Raw genomic sequence first — 15,487 nt, forward strand, 5'->3', positions numbered from 1 at the left:
GCCTTTCTAGGTAACAAGGCAGTAACATGGCTTTCCTAAGTCATCACCCCTAGACCAATCACAGAGTGAGAGGATTATAACTTGTTTTCTTTCTTATTCACATTGTCCCTTAGCCAATCAGTATTCTATTTGCAAGTACTGTTATAGGTTAAGTTCTTTATATGCAAATAAGTACCAGGGAACTCCTCTTCTAGCAGGAACTCCTTTATGTCATCTTGAAATACAATTTCTAAGAATATGTTGCTTTTTTCTCAGATCTGTTATATTTTTCCATTTGTATAACCATTAAGTATTGTTAGAGTTTTGTTTGTGGCAGTGCATTTCCTGGGACATTTTTGTTTCATACATTTGTGGTAAATACCCGTTGTTTGATATCAAGGAGAAAGAGGTCAAGAAAAACCACAAGGAACCTTGAGTAAATGGTGGAAATACTCTACTGCCTGTGATAGGATGCCTACAAATGAAATTTATTTTGTGATGTAATTGCTACATACCAGAAAAGGCTTGGTGACTGATATTCCAGCCTCAGTTTGAGAAATAGATTAGAGAAGAAAACAGATTAGAGAAGGAAAAAATTTCAACCTACCTATTAATCGAGGCAGAAGGGCAGACAGAAAAGTGTCAGTAGACCTACTTCCAAATGTCACTGAGCCTCAATTTCTTCATCTTTGAAATGGGAATAATGTCTATAATAGCAAAGTGCTGAGCATACTAACTAATTCAATAAATAAACCACCTCCACCAGACATGTTTTTCTGGATTGATTCCACTTATTTTTAATGTGCGTATGATTTTTTGTTAATCAGATATTCAGAGCTCAGTAAGTAAGACCCTAAGTAAGACCAGGGACTGTTACAGTTAATACAGTTCACCCTGAAGTCCCTTCGTTATTTCATTTGTGACTTTGAATAGACATCGTCCTAGGATGCCCATGGGTGAAACCAGACTAAAAATACGAATCCCCACAGTTACTTAATAATACCAGATTACTTTCTTGGCTGTGAATTTTACGAATGTTGAATTGATAGAATCCTGAACATAATTTGGCAGAAGATGCTTCTATATCAGTGTGCTCCGCCATCTGCTCTTTGGAAACAATCTAATGACACAGACGAAACACGGAAATTTGTATATTGTTATTGAATAATTGAAGACCCATTAACTAAATTTTTATGTGATTCAAAAATCCTTGGTAGAGTTTCTAATTTTGCTTATAATCTTTCCATATGCTTATTTTATGGTAAAAACGAATTAACTTTTAATGAGCTTATTTATTTTTTCTAAATTATTTGCAATGGAAACATTGCTCCTTAATAAATTACTAGAATATGCTGATTTCCTTTTTTCTGTTTAAAATCTCAATTGATTAGCTTATACATTTTGGGTTCCTTTCACTATTATAGTAGTTATTGTCTAATGATGACCTTAAGCATAAACATTGCTTAAGACACTTCAACCTGTTTTGATCTCCAGCTGCATGCGAATCAAAGCTTTGGCTAATTTAGTTCCAGGTTATCAGACTACAAGTTTTATAGTGTTTCAAGGCCGTGTCATTTAAGACATGAAGGTTTTCTCACTCCCCCCCCCCCCCGCCCCGCTTTAAATTATGGGTATTATGAGTCTCCAGTAAGTAGCCCAAAGGCTTCAAAATGTAGCATTATCAACAGACAGGGGCAGGAGTGGTAAGCGTAAGCCACAGAGCAGCAAAACAGATACACTTTGAAAAAGATTGACGGGTCAGGTGAAAATATTCCATTAGTAAAAGATAACAGATGAGACATGAACATGATTTTATTTCAAACTGTACCATTCTTTTTTTTTTTTTTAATTTTTTTTTCAACGTTTTTAATTTATTTTTGGGACAGAGAGAGACAGAGCATGAACAGGGGAGGGGCAGAGAGAGAGGGAGATACAGAATCGGAAACAGGCTCCAGGCTCCGAGCCATCAGCCCAGAGCCTGACGCGGGGCTCAAACTCACGGACCGCGAGATCGTGACCTGGCTGAAGTCGGACGCTTAACCGACTGCGCCACCCAGGCGCCCCTCAAACTGTACCATACTAAAATATCCTGATTCTATCTGTGCCTTCTCCTGGACCTAATAACCCACCAAAACCAACACAGTGGGGATTACTCGTCCATCAGACTGACAATACCAGAGCTGCGAAATTCTGGCAGTATTCACCTTGAGAGGAAGGAAGGAGACAAAGGAAGCCAGAAAGCATGGCAAGGGCCTGCAGGACTGGGGAGAGCCCATGAAAGAAACATTGGAAACAATGACAGAATTTTTCCATTAGGGAACATTAAAGTGGGCTAAGGTTGGATATTTCCCTTCTATCAGGTCAGCTGGGCATTGATAATAACACGCAAGAAGGTTAGGCCCCGGTTAGCTAGTTTTTCATGAAGGTAGGACGTGTTAACAACAGAGTGCTCTCAGGCGCCTGTCCATAAAGCATGACACTCTTGTTCTCTGGGTCGTGAGTTTTATTTTAATTTTTTAAAAATGTTTATTTATTTTTGAGAGAGAGAGACAGAGTGCAAGTGGGGGAAGGGGCAGAGAGACAGAGGGAGACACAGAATCCAAAGCAGGCTCCAGGCTCTGAGCTGTCAGCACAGAGCCCAACGTGGGGCTCAAACCCACAAACTGTGAAATCAGGACCTGAGCCGAAGTCAGACGCTTAACCAGCTGAGCCACCCAGGCGCCCCCCCCACCCCCCGCCGGGGTTGTGAGTTTGATAGTAGAATTTACATCAAACAAACAAATAAAGTGCTCTGGCATATTCCAAAATCGTTCCTTCTTCTCTCCCCTTATCAGAAACAATCTCATACTATAACATAAGAACTTGATAGAGCTCCTGGAGAAAATCTAACCAACTGTGCACCTCCCCCCACTGCCATGACTGGGTCTCCTTAGAGTTTTTTATTCTTCAAGTTGTCCACACTGAGCCTCCGACAATTCGTGAATTCCTACCCTAGCACTGGTTCTTGAGGTGGTTCCCACCCGTGAGTCTCTGCTTGGGTACGCCATGACTCCCTATATTTGTCTGTCTCTCTATTTTGGGGGCAGCGATTTGCTGTGCGTCTTCTCCTCTCTGACAGATCCAAGAAGAGTTGCTGATTTTTCAGTCTGTTCAGCTTTTTGCTTGTTGTCAAGATGAAGAGGTGACTTCCCTCCCATCCCGTCTACAGAGATAGAGAAAAAAAGGAAAGGAAATGCTGCCATGTTTATAAAGCAGACTGGGGGCGGGGTGGGGGAGGTTATCATCAACATGATTGTGATGCGGTTGTAAAACACAGTCTCTGTCATCTCAATGGTCTCTCCAGCCTTGGTCAGGAAGGCACAAATACATAAAGAACACCAAGGATCATCACTGGTCATATTATGGACATGTGTGAACGGGTGGATCTGGAATTCTCCAACCTCATCCTAAAAGTCTGGATGACATCATCATCACCACTGTGACTTTGTCAGAGGCAGGTGAAGGCACTACCTGTGTGATGCCTTCGTGAATGGCACGGCTATTTTTGAAAGCCTTTATGAATATTGTGCTAACACAGGAATTTATATTTTTATTCACAATATTTTAGACTACAAATGACAAGTGTTTTATTTCTGGCTACAGTTACACAAGAACAATCTTACAAAAAAGAAAACAATTTGGCAAGCAGTGAGTGTTGCAGTGCACTCACCATGGATGTTTCTTGTTGGGTATCTCTCTAGCCTTCAACCAGATATGTCTGAAGAAGAATATTCATTTTGTCTCCCTTCAAACTAGCTCTTCTTTCTGTTTCCTTCATTTCCCCCAGTCTTCCCTGGGGGGACACTTAGCATGAAATTCTATGGATTCTTTTCGCTCTGATGTTTCTAGCATCCACCTGGCATTTGTCTGCTGCTGAAGTTGTCCTCTTTGAACTGTTTGCTTAGGCTTCTCCCAGACCCCCTCAATGGTTTTCTGGCTTGTGTCCATTCTGCACGTCAAACGCCATTTTGATTCAGTTCATTTCTCTCTTCAAGTACCTACAGAGGGTGTCCTTGTTCCTCACCATCACCTGGCATTTGCTCTAAATCTCCCTCTGCGTGTCCTCTGACCTGGTCATCCACAACCTGGCTGAACATTAGGATCAGCACCTACTACCGTCTACTACCAGGATTTGATTGTCTAATCTCTGCCATCGGATTATAAAGTGCTCTGAGGCAGGTACCTTATTTGTCTTGTTATTCTCTGGAATGAATATTAATTAGCGAATAAATATTTCTTATATGAATAAATGCTTGATGAGAAAGGGCTAGAAACTTATTACAGGTGGTTCTTTAAAAAGAGTTAACTGTTTGTTTGTTTTCCAGTTACCGAGGCTTAGTTGACCTTTATTACCTGGAGTTTTGCCAATCAGACTTCTCGAGTCAACAACATTTGTGATGATAATTGGTGTTCATAGTGATTGCCCTGGGGCTGGACAAAATCTTGAACTGCCTTCTCAGTCATTTAAGAGAAGATCATATTAAGATGTTTATTTCTAGTTAACAGGTTCATTACATGTATCATCATGGATTATCCATTTTAAAAGAATTAAAATACAATAAAAAATTATGATAATATCACACTGAACATTAATTTTCCTTTGACGATCAGTTCATTCAACAAATAACTAGCACACACTTAATATGTGCAAGTTAATAGAGTTATTACCCAGGAATATTCTACTCCAGTCATATTTATGTATATCTGAAATGCCTTGTGCATCGATTGTGCCCGTAATTGGCATACCCTGTGATAGTTCATCAAGTTTTGCCAATAGACGTTTAGCAAAATACGGCTCTTTAAAATAGTGTATTTTGTAGAGCAATTACTGAAAAGTTGCCTATGACGCAACGTTCTATAAATCAAATCCAGCTCTGTGATGTATCTTCAAGGTACCTTCGAGTAGGTTGGCTGCCTGTCTAATCTCACTGGTAACTTCGGCCTCGCGGTGGTGTCAGTAGCTCCTCTCCCCCGGTCTGCACCGCCCAGGAGAGATGTAACACTAGGTAAGCAGATTCTAACTGGATGCTTTGAGCAGCGGTTCTCAAACCTGGTGGCACACTGGGATCACCTAGGGAGTTTTAAAAACCACTGATGCCTGGTTCCGTTTGCAGGGATTCTGACTTGGCTGGTGTGGCATGTGGCCCTGTGTGCCTCTTTCCTGGCTCTAGTGCACATTGGATGGGCTCGCCACCTCCCCCAGGCGACCCTGGCCCTGCGGTCCAGGAGCACCTTCTCCTTCAGCTAGGAGCTCAGGTGAGGCCGTGGCTTTCTGCTGCTGCTGCTCCCTGCGTCTCCTCTGTCCCTGCTGGCTTCTCGGCCCTTCCATCACATCTGTAACCGACTCTGTGGATTCCATTCTCCCTTTTGTAAAATCTCAAAGGCGTTCCTCTTTTCCTTGTTCTGGTTCTCAGAACTTGGAACGTGACTGAGGCAGCTGGCAGTGAAGACAGTGAAAACCGCGAAATAAGCACAAGATGAGACACCCTTGGACAGCCAACCTTAGTCCTGCCTGGGGGGCAGAAGCCCAGGCAAGAGGGGACGGGGGAGTGGGAAGGACACAAATTTGGTGACCATTTCCAGACCATTCTTTTAGGAGCACACTTTGCAGATATTTTATAACACAAGTCTCATGGGAGAATTTCATGAAATGTTCTAATTTCATCATTTTCTGATGATTTAATTTCCTTGTCATAGGTCACACTTTTATTTTGTAAAGTCTATAGGGAAGAAATTAATTTTTTATGTGATGCCTATCTCCTGGTATGTAGGGTTGACTACTCATAATCTCTTAGTCCATATTAGTGTGGTGGAAGAAACGTAAATGTGAGTTTCTTTTTATGTTTGCAATTCCTTTTTACCAAACCCTGCTTTTGGCTTATGCTTCAGATTCATGACCAACCATAAGGTAGGTTTGGAAAGTCTCATCCCAGTTAAAAAAAAAAATCAACCTCAACAACTCCCTGTTCTTTGTCTTGTGCAAGCAGGAGTGCTCTGTTCTGTATTACCTGTGTAGTCCTTTGGAGTTCTGTTGCCGGAGGAAGTTCAAGGCTGATCACATGCAGACCCATAGCCTTTTCTTCACACACGCATACACACACACACACACACACACACTCACACATAACTGCTACACCTCCAGCTAAGCTTACAGCAGCCTTCATCCAACTGTACTCTCTGAAATGGCCTTACTGAACGGGACTCTTTTTCTGCTCCTTTGTAGACTCCTTCAGAAAGCGGTTGTGAACTACATTTTACACAAAAAAATTGTCAGTCAAAGCCAGCGTTTTTGTTTTCTTAGGAACAGCACTGCTATAAGCAGAGAGATTGAACCCCGTTTACCTAGAAGTGAATATTAATAATAAGCATTTGTTAAGCCCCATCTTAAAAGGTGTGGTACTATCACCATTTTACAGATGAGACAATTGAGGCTTACAGAGGTTAATACCATGCTAAATTTGAGGCTTACAGAGCAGGGGAGTGGAGGTAAGAGTGGGATCCAAGCAGTCAGGACTGCTCCAGACCTTGTACTCCGAATTTATGTCCATCACGTTTTAAATGGCTGGATGAATGCAAAGCTTCTCTAAGCCTGAGCTAATCAGTCTTGGGAAAATTGGAGGCTCAGAAAGACCCAGCAACTAATATAAGTCATTAGTGACTATTTAAGGTTAGGTTCACATTGCTTTCCTAGGAAAGGTAGCCAACTGATTTACAAGGAGGAGAGAGACAATCGCTGGCTAAGAGAGCTGCACAAGGCCTCTAGAAGGAGAGACTGTAAATGGCAGATTTATAAGACAAATTACGAGATTGGCAATAAAAAGTGCATTAACCACTCCAGTCCAAACGACTAGTGGGTGGAAAACCAGGAATTATGGTTGCTACGAGGCAGAGCCCACAGTTACAAAGGGCCCAGGTTGAGGACTCTGTGCTTGGGTTTATGTTCTTCTATGACTGTCTGGAAATTCTTCATCCACGTCTATCTCTGAATTTGTGTTTTGTGATGATGCTGTTTTGTGATGATCCAATGCAATATGCACATGGATGATGCACCAGGTAGCAGCCCGCGTGCGGATGGCAGTGGTCCAGCACAGTCCACGGGCACACAGCAGTTGGCCCAGACCTTCCGTGCACGCCTCAGGCAGTTCAGCCTTCCCAGGGGTGTGGCCAGGACAGAATCTGGGTCCATCAGTGGTGGGAACGGTGGCAGCAGGAGTGGCAACCACAGATCTGCAAGTTCAAGGAAATGTCAGAGGAAACGTTGAAATAGCATCGTATAAATTCGCATGTAATGTTCCACTTACATGAAACCCATTTGTACAGAGAGATAAATCTTTTAGAAGAAGTTATTCTGTGATAGTCCTCAGTTCCAGATGTAATAAAATGTATATTTTGATATAATTTATCAGAAATTTATCTGCATATAATATCTCCAATAATCCCAACAATGTTGTCACAGCATGTAAAATAGCTCCAGTAACAGATGCATATGCAGAAAGTCTTCTCAAAATTAAAAATGATAGAAAATATTTTTGTAATCTTGCAAGAGGGACTAATTTTGTTTTATGTATTTTTAAAAATTTTTTAACGTTTATTTATTATTGAGAGAGAGACAGAGAGAGCATGAGCATGGGAGGGGCAGAGAGAGGAGAAGACCCAGAATCTGAAGGAGGCTCCAGGCTCTGAGCTGTTAGCACAGAGCCTGATGCAGGGCTCAAACCCACAAACCCAGCGAGATCATGACCTGAGCTGAAGTGAGACGCTTAACCAACTGAGCCACCCAGGCGCCCCGGGACTAATATTGTTTTAAGTCAATAGCTATTTAAAATAAAGTTGTGGGGCTCCTCGGGGGCTCAGTCGGTTGAGCATCCGACTTCTGTTCAGGTTATGATCTCCTGGTTCGTGGGTTCCAGCCCCGTGTCTGTGCTGACAGTTTGGAGCCTGGAGCCTGCTTTGTTCTGTCTCCCTCTCTCTCTGTTCCTCCCCTGCTCATGCTTTGTCTCTCTCCTTGAAAAATAAATAAACATTAAAAAAACAACAACAAAAAATAAAGTTGCTAGAAGTATGGATTTTGATGTTCCAATAAATTAGCCAAAAAGTCAGAAAAATCATACGATTGATGGAGGTATCACTTTAACAAAGCATAATCATAATGACATGATATAAAATGATGACACCAAAATATCATTCTGCAAATTTGCAAGTTTGTGTTGTTACTCGTGCACCGCTATTACTCCTGTTACTCTTTTGTAGGTAACACAAAACTTTTGAAGGAGAGCTTTTTATGTTTTAGTACCTTCAGTAGCACTTTCCCTGCTCTTTCAACGGGAGCTTTCATTTTCATTTTGCACGGGGTCCTTTACGTTAGGTATCTGGCCCTGCTCCCAGCAGAAGGAGATGATACTGTAGAAGAGACAAAGGGGATGAGGTTCCTTACCAAGCGTCCAAGTTTCATTTTTATCCTGATGAAATCTATAGCTCCAAGCAGAGGGAGTGGCCAGCTCAGGGCTGGGGTTGAGTGAGTGCTGAGTCAGGTGCTACCTTATGGCGTCTGGCCAGGGCGAGTCTCGCTTTGGAGGCGGCGTGCTTTCTCTGGTTGCCAAAGTAGCACATTAGGTGCTGGATGGCATTCCAGGCAGAGACAATCCGAGAAGAAGGGATTGTTTCTTTCCTTAGTCACTCCTCTAGTACAAAGTACTGTATGTTTTATGTCTATTTTTATTCTCATCTTCTTTTCCTTCTCCCCAGAATTAGCGCTGCTTCCAGGGGGAGAGGGAGATGGCAGAGCGGTCTGGTGTCTGTTGTGCTGGGCTGACGAGCTGGATGTGGGCCTGGCTTTGCCCCTTGTTGAGACCTTTAGAAGCTACTCAAGTCTTTACTTCTTCATTGGTGAAGGGTGCAGTGACAGCTGATGCATATTAGTGACACTGCTTTGACTCGTTGCTTTTGTGTCATCAGAGCAAATGTCAACAGCGGGAGAAAGGCAAAAACACGGTAGGATTATTACAACAGTGCTTGGTCATGAACGTGCCCCGGACGGGTCTTGGGGACCTGCAGGGTTCTGTGGACCACACTTTGAGAACCACTGTTCTGTGGCATCGTTTGAAGATGACAGAAGCCCCAGTGTTCAGAGGAGACCCAGGAGCCCGAGAGAGGAAAACCCAGCAGAACACACAGGACAAGCCCCTACATGAAAGATTAAAGTTTGAACCAAAACGCAGAAGTATGTCAACATAGTCAATTATGCTTTGTAAAGACTTTCTGCATGCTTTTTGAACTAAAACTGCTAGCAAATGAATTGGAGGGCAGTAGTGTTAGTGAGACTGTTAGTGACCTGGAAATTCACCTGGAAGTACTATCTTAAAACACAGAGCAAATGAACGAGGACAAGATAATCAGGAGAAAAAAACTGGATTGTTGGCAGCTGTATCTGGAAGAGTTAATGTGAGTAAAAGAAGATTTAGAGAAGAGAAAAGGAGCAGATGGAGAAGAGGCAATAATTAAACTAATGGAAGAAGAAAATGTCCTCAAGATTAAGAAAGACCTGAATGTGCAAACTGAAACTATTCACAGAGTTCCAAGCAGAAGGAATGAGACAAAAATGTCCCCAAAGCTAGTCTGGAAAATTCTTAAACTCCAAGAATGGAGAGAAACCATTACCAACTTCTAGACAGAAATAACTGATTGCTTAAAGAATCAATGCCATTCGATGTTTCATATGCAACACCTTAATTTTTTTTTTTCTAATGTTCATTTACTTTTCAGAGAGAGAGAGAGAGAGAGAGAGAGAGAGACAGAGTGTGAACAGGGGAGGGGCAGAGAGACAGGGAGACACAGAATCCGAAGCAGGCTCCAGGCTCTGAGCTGTCAGCACAGAGCCCAATATGGGGCTTGAACCCACGAACCACAAGATCATGACCTGAGCTGAAGTCGGATACTTAACCGACTGAGCCACCCAGGCGCCTCTCAAATGCAACACCTTAAGCATAAGATGGCGGGTATGTGGCCACTGAGAGAAATGAATTGCCACGAAGACCCTTTCTTCTCTGAGCGTGTCAGTCACCTTTCAGGATGGAGGTAAAAGCAAGTGTGCTGTGATCCAGACAGCGTATCAGTTGTGCACCTGGGACTCTGGAAGAAACTCCTAGGGGAGGATAGAGCAGGCAGACCTCCACCCACTGCCTGTACCACCACCGAAGGAACCAGAGCACGGGGAGGAAGAGAAGCAGCGGTGAGCAATGTGTGCCCAGTGGAACCCAGATGGACAGCAAGAGACCAGGATTGAATACTAGCAACCCCAGATAAGAATTCTTAAAATAGAAAGGAACTATGCAAGGGTAATTCTAAGAATAATCTGGAACTAAAAGTGCTGAACTATTTAAGGGAAATCTAAGAGCTAGGGGTGAAGGAGGAGAAAAGCAATGAAGCAAAGCATTATGAAGATTTAATCTTGGTCTGGATAAGGGCAGAGTTGAGAATAGGAATGAAAATATTCTTAGGAGACTGATCTCATTAGTACAGGTGGTCTTGGCGAAGGAATAAATTATATCTTTTGTGTTTTTTTAAAGAAAATTACAGAAATATGTGTTTTGTTATGAGCCCCGAGAGAGAGGAAGCAAACATTTATGGAATAGAAACTTCCAGCAGAACAACAGTATTCACAAAATGAAAAAGACAATGAAAGGAAATTTATGAAAACCAGCAAAAAATAGCAAAAGGAAAAGGAGACAGCAAAGTAAAGCAAGCTGAATACAAAGTAAGCGTAAAGTGAAAGGAATAAAATAAAGCACAAAAAGCACCATGAGGTCAAAAAAGGAAAAAGAGAGAAGTCTGAGAAACACTCACAGCAGGAGAAGCCTGAGGAACATGACAATTACATGAAATGTGGTATCCTGGCCAGAGAACAGACATTTGATAAAAAAAAACTAAGAGAATCTGGTTTGGTTTTTAGCTTAGTGGGAGAGAAAGACATTACTATTTATGCAAACAACTATGCAATTACAAATAAGAAAAGTGCAAAGGACAAAAGGACTGTGAGACTCTTACCCCAACTTAGTTGAGGGTATGAGGGAGGACTTCCTGGGGGAAGTGACTGAAGCTGAGACCTAAGTGTAGATAGGAGTTCCCTAGCCACTGGGGACAGGTGTGATGAACACTACTGCAGAAAAGTTTGGAGGTGGGCAGAGGGAGAGAGGTGGAAAGTGGACCTATTTATCCTAAGCCTATAGCTAGTGTCTACTTTAAGGGGCAGTCACAATTTTTCTATTTATTAAATATGAACCTATTTATTTACTGACTCCTGAAGAACATGCAGGGTTTTTTTTTTTTTAACATCCATGCATTACAAAAATAGTTGGTCATGTACTTGACCACACAGAAAACCTTTATCTCAAAAAGGTGATTCAGAAACCTAAAAAACACCGATGATCTCCTAGGAAAACATAAATTATTAAAATGGAAGTAGAAGTACAAACCTTGAATTAGACCAAGCACCATAGAAGAGATGATAAAGGTGATTAAAAATGCATTACTGAAAAAAGTTAACAGGATTTGATGATTTCATAGCTGAACACTAAGCTTAACAGGCAAGCCATTCTGAACCATTTAAGACCCTAGAAGAAGACAATTCTCATTGTCTTTATGAAAGCAATCCTGTTACTACAACCTAATAAAAATACTGCAAAAAGGTTGATGTCATTCTAATCAGATGCAAAATATTTTAAATGTGATATTAGCTACAATAATCCAGAAATATGTAAGCAGACTAAGAAACTATGGCCAGTAGAGTCAATTGCAGGAATGAAATGTAGGTATCAGGAAATCAAGCAATGTAATTCATTAAATCAACACATTAAAGCCGAAAAATAAATGAACATCCCAAAAGATGCTGCAAAGCCATTTTGATAAACATTCAGGAGTTCTTTCCTTTTTTTATTTTTAAGTTTATTTATTTATTTTGAGAGAGACAGAGACAGCAGAGATGGGGAAGGGGCAGAGAGAGAGGGAGAGAGGAAGAATCCCAAGCAGGCTCCACGCTGTCAGCACAGAGCCTGACATAGGGCTCGGACCCAGGAAGCCGTGAGATCATGACCCGAGCCGAAACCAGGAGCTGCCATTTAACCAAATGAGCCATCCAGGAGCCTTAGGAGTTATTCTTAATAATAACTTCAAGAATATATGTACATGAGGAACCCTCGTAAATATGATATAGACTACAAAACACCGGTAAACATTATCCTAACTAGAAAAACACCCAAATCATTTTCATGGTAATCAGGAACTAGATAAGATTGCTGGCTCTTGTCATTATTATTCAGCATTGTCTTAGAGGTTCTAGCAAAGATTAGTAAGAAAAGATAGTAAAATCATTTTAAACACATTTAAAGTCATTTAAAAACATTGGAAAGGGAAGGATAAAACTTTCGTTTTTTGTTGGTAATATTATTGTTATGCCCAGAAATCGTGATCCCCAAAGACCACCAGGGAGCCGAGTCCAATGCAAAAGCAAAAGAGCCTTTATTCGAGCTAGCTCGAGCTCAATCCCCTACCTGCACTGACGCAGCGGTGAGATACCAGGGAGAGAGAGCGAGTTTCAAAAGCACAAAGGTTTTATAGGGGTCTAGGGGCAGTTGGTGAGGTAATGGCTGTGGCCTCAGCCGATTGGCTGGGGAAGGGTCGTGACCTCGGCCAATTGGCTGGGGAAGGGTCAGAGTCCTGTTACGCAGGTCGCTGGGTGTGTTTTGATCAGGAAGTTTGAATGGGTGAGCAGGAGGTTACTCAAGGGGAGGAGGCGCGGTCTGAGGTTTCTGCGATTTTCCAGGGAAAGGGGTCATGTCGGGGACATAGTCACTCAAGGTGGAGGACACAGAACAAGATGGAGTCGGCCAGCATAGGCTCGCCCTTTCAATTATATTCTTGGAAAATACAAGAGACATAAGAAAAAAGCACTTGAAATGGTAAGATACAGAGATAGAAAAATGACATACAACAATGAATAGCAGAAATCACCTAAATGTGAGCATGGGAAAAATTAATTTGTGGTTGCAATAAAATGTAAGGCAATACTGTGTGAAGAAAAGTATAAAATCCTAACAACAAGATTCAACCTAATGGAAAATCGTTCTATGTTCTTAGATATATCCTAAATTCTTAGATTTATAGACTGAATGTAATTAAAATGTTAGATCTCCCCAAATTCACTATATGCATGTATATATAATATTTATAATACATTAATTATGATATATACTACAATTCCAGTTAGAATCACAACACTTAAAAATAATATAAAATGTTCTTCAAGCTTATTTGAAAAAAATGAAAAGTCCAATAATAAGATGTATAAAGAAAGACCTAGTGAGTGCAGATATTAAAACATACCATACAGCCACTATAATCAAATAAATAGGGCATTGGGTTTTGAAACACATATGGTAGAATAATTGAATGGAAAATCTAGATTCCAAAATACACACTATTTTAATCTATCATGAAGTTTACATTTCATTTCAGTGTGAGAAGAAAGGTACACATTCAACTGGCTGTTCATCTGGAAGAAAACAGAAATGTATTTTCTATTTTCTCTCAGCATTTAAATAAATAAATCCCCGATAATTGAAGACTTCAGTGTAAAGAACTAGATAAAAAAAATCGAGGAGATAAACGAATTATCTAAATTATAAAAGAACATGTAGGAGCCTCCATATACAGTTTAGGATTTGTGGAGAATGTTCTCACCCAAGACAAGAAACCAACAGCTAGAAAAGATTTAAACAAGGTCAGTGAGGAATTGTAGAGGTCAAAATATATTTGCATCACAGATGACAGATAAAAAGTTAATATCTTTAAAATACCAAGAGTTTCACTAATAGGCAACAGAAAATAAAAATAAATATGAATGGATAATTTAGCCCAAAGTGGGCATAGTGGCCATAAGGTATGGATATTTATTTATTTATTTTTTTTTTAACATTTATTTATTTTTGGGACAGAGAGAGACAGAGCATGAACGGGGGAGGGGCAGAGAGAGAGGGAGACACAGAATCAGAAACAGGCTCCAGGCTCTGAGCCATCAGCCCAGAGCCTGACGCGGGGCTCGAACTCGCGGACCGCGAGATCGTGACCTGGCTGAAGTCGGACGCTTAACCGAGGATGCTTAACCGAGGATGCTTAACCGACTGCACCACCCAGGCGCCCCAAGGTATGGATATTTAAAATCATCTGTAATCGGAGCACCTGGGTAGCTCAGTTAGTAAAGCGTCAGACTCTCGATTTTGGTTCAGGTCATGATCTCATGGTTCATGGGGTGGAGCCCCACATCAGGCTCTGTGCTGTCAGCTTGGAGCCTGCTTGGGATTCTATCTCCTCTCTTTTTGTGCCCTTCCCTTGCTCACGCGCTCTCTCTCTCTTTCTCTCTCTCTCAAAATAAATAAATAAACATTAAGAAAATAAAATCATCTGTAATCAAAGAAATGCAAATTAAAGTAACAACACAATAACCCTTTACAGCCATGTAATTAACAAAGACAATAGAATGGTAACACTGTTACTCTCTTTGGAGGTAAGGATGCAGAGGAAAAGGTACTGTTGCACTTTGCAAACTGAAATGTGAATCGTTACAGTCCTTTTTATTTTTTTTTAGTGTTTATTTATTTATCTTGAGAGAGTGGGCAGGCACCCATGAGCAGGGGAGGGGCGGGGAGAGAGGAGACAGAAAATCCCAAGCAGGCTCTGGGCTCACAGCAGGACTTTGATCTCATAAATAGTGAGATCATGGTCGGAGCAGCAACCAAGAGTCAGATGCTTAACTGACTGAGCCACCCAGGCGCCCCCTGTTACAGTCATTTTTAAACTGAAGTTTGGCAGTATCTTCTAAAAATAAAAATTCACATGCACTTTGATCTACCAATCTCATTCCTAGGCAGCTATTCTGAAGAAATAAAAATACATACTGTAATAATATAATTTCACAAGAATGGTGTATCATGTTTATGACAGCATTATTCATACAGTTAAAATTCTGAAACAAGATGAATTCCCATAAAGAGAGGAATGGTTGAATCAATCTTTAAAATAAAAAAATTTAAATATCATAAAACATTATGCAGCCATTAAAAAGAATGAATTATAGCAAAATCAGTGGACTCCGTTAGGATTTCTATGAAGTATCATTGAGAAAATCTAACTGCAGAAATGTATTAACGCTGCATTTCTGTAAATGATACTAATAAACGATGACCGAAGTATGTCATAATGTTGTTTGTGAATGTGTGCACTTGTTTACAAGGCTAGGTTAACACAGAATACTTAGTGTCCTTTGGGAAGGAAGGAGGGAAGGAGGGGGAGGGGAAGGGGAAGGGAGGGGAGAGGAAGGAGGGACTGAGGGCTGGGGGAGGGAGGAAGGAAGGAATAAATGAGGGAGGTAGGGAGGGATCTGAACTATTTAAAAAGCCAGCATGATCTCCATTTATGT

General features: G+C 41.2%; 1 long non-coding RNA gene across 1 annotated transcript; it reads right to left on the reverse strand.

Annotated features, from left to right (window-relative positions):
• Positions 1-6,825: 6,825 nt before the first annotated feature.
• Positions 6,826-12,589, reverse strand: LOC121012837 (uncharacterized). The gene is made up of 3 exons (XR_005782351.1): positions 12,564-12,589; positions 8,453-8,958; positions 6,826-7,245 (listed from the first exon to the last, which is right to left on the reverse strand). It is a non-coding gene; the product is annotated as an uncharacterized LOC121012837 (long non-coding RNA).
• Between the last annotated feature and the right edge of the window lie 2,898 nt (positions 12,590-15,487).

The sequence above is a fragment of the Herpailurus yagouaroundi genome, unplaced genomic scaffold (assembly GCF_014898765.1).
Source record: "Herpailurus yagouaroundi ecotype Mexico unplaced genomic scaffold, PumYag 197, whole genome shotgun sequence".
In the NCBI taxonomy this organism is placed as follows: domain Eukaryota; kingdom Metazoa; phylum Chordata; class Mammalia; order Carnivora; family Felidae; genus Herpailurus; species Herpailurus yagouaroundi.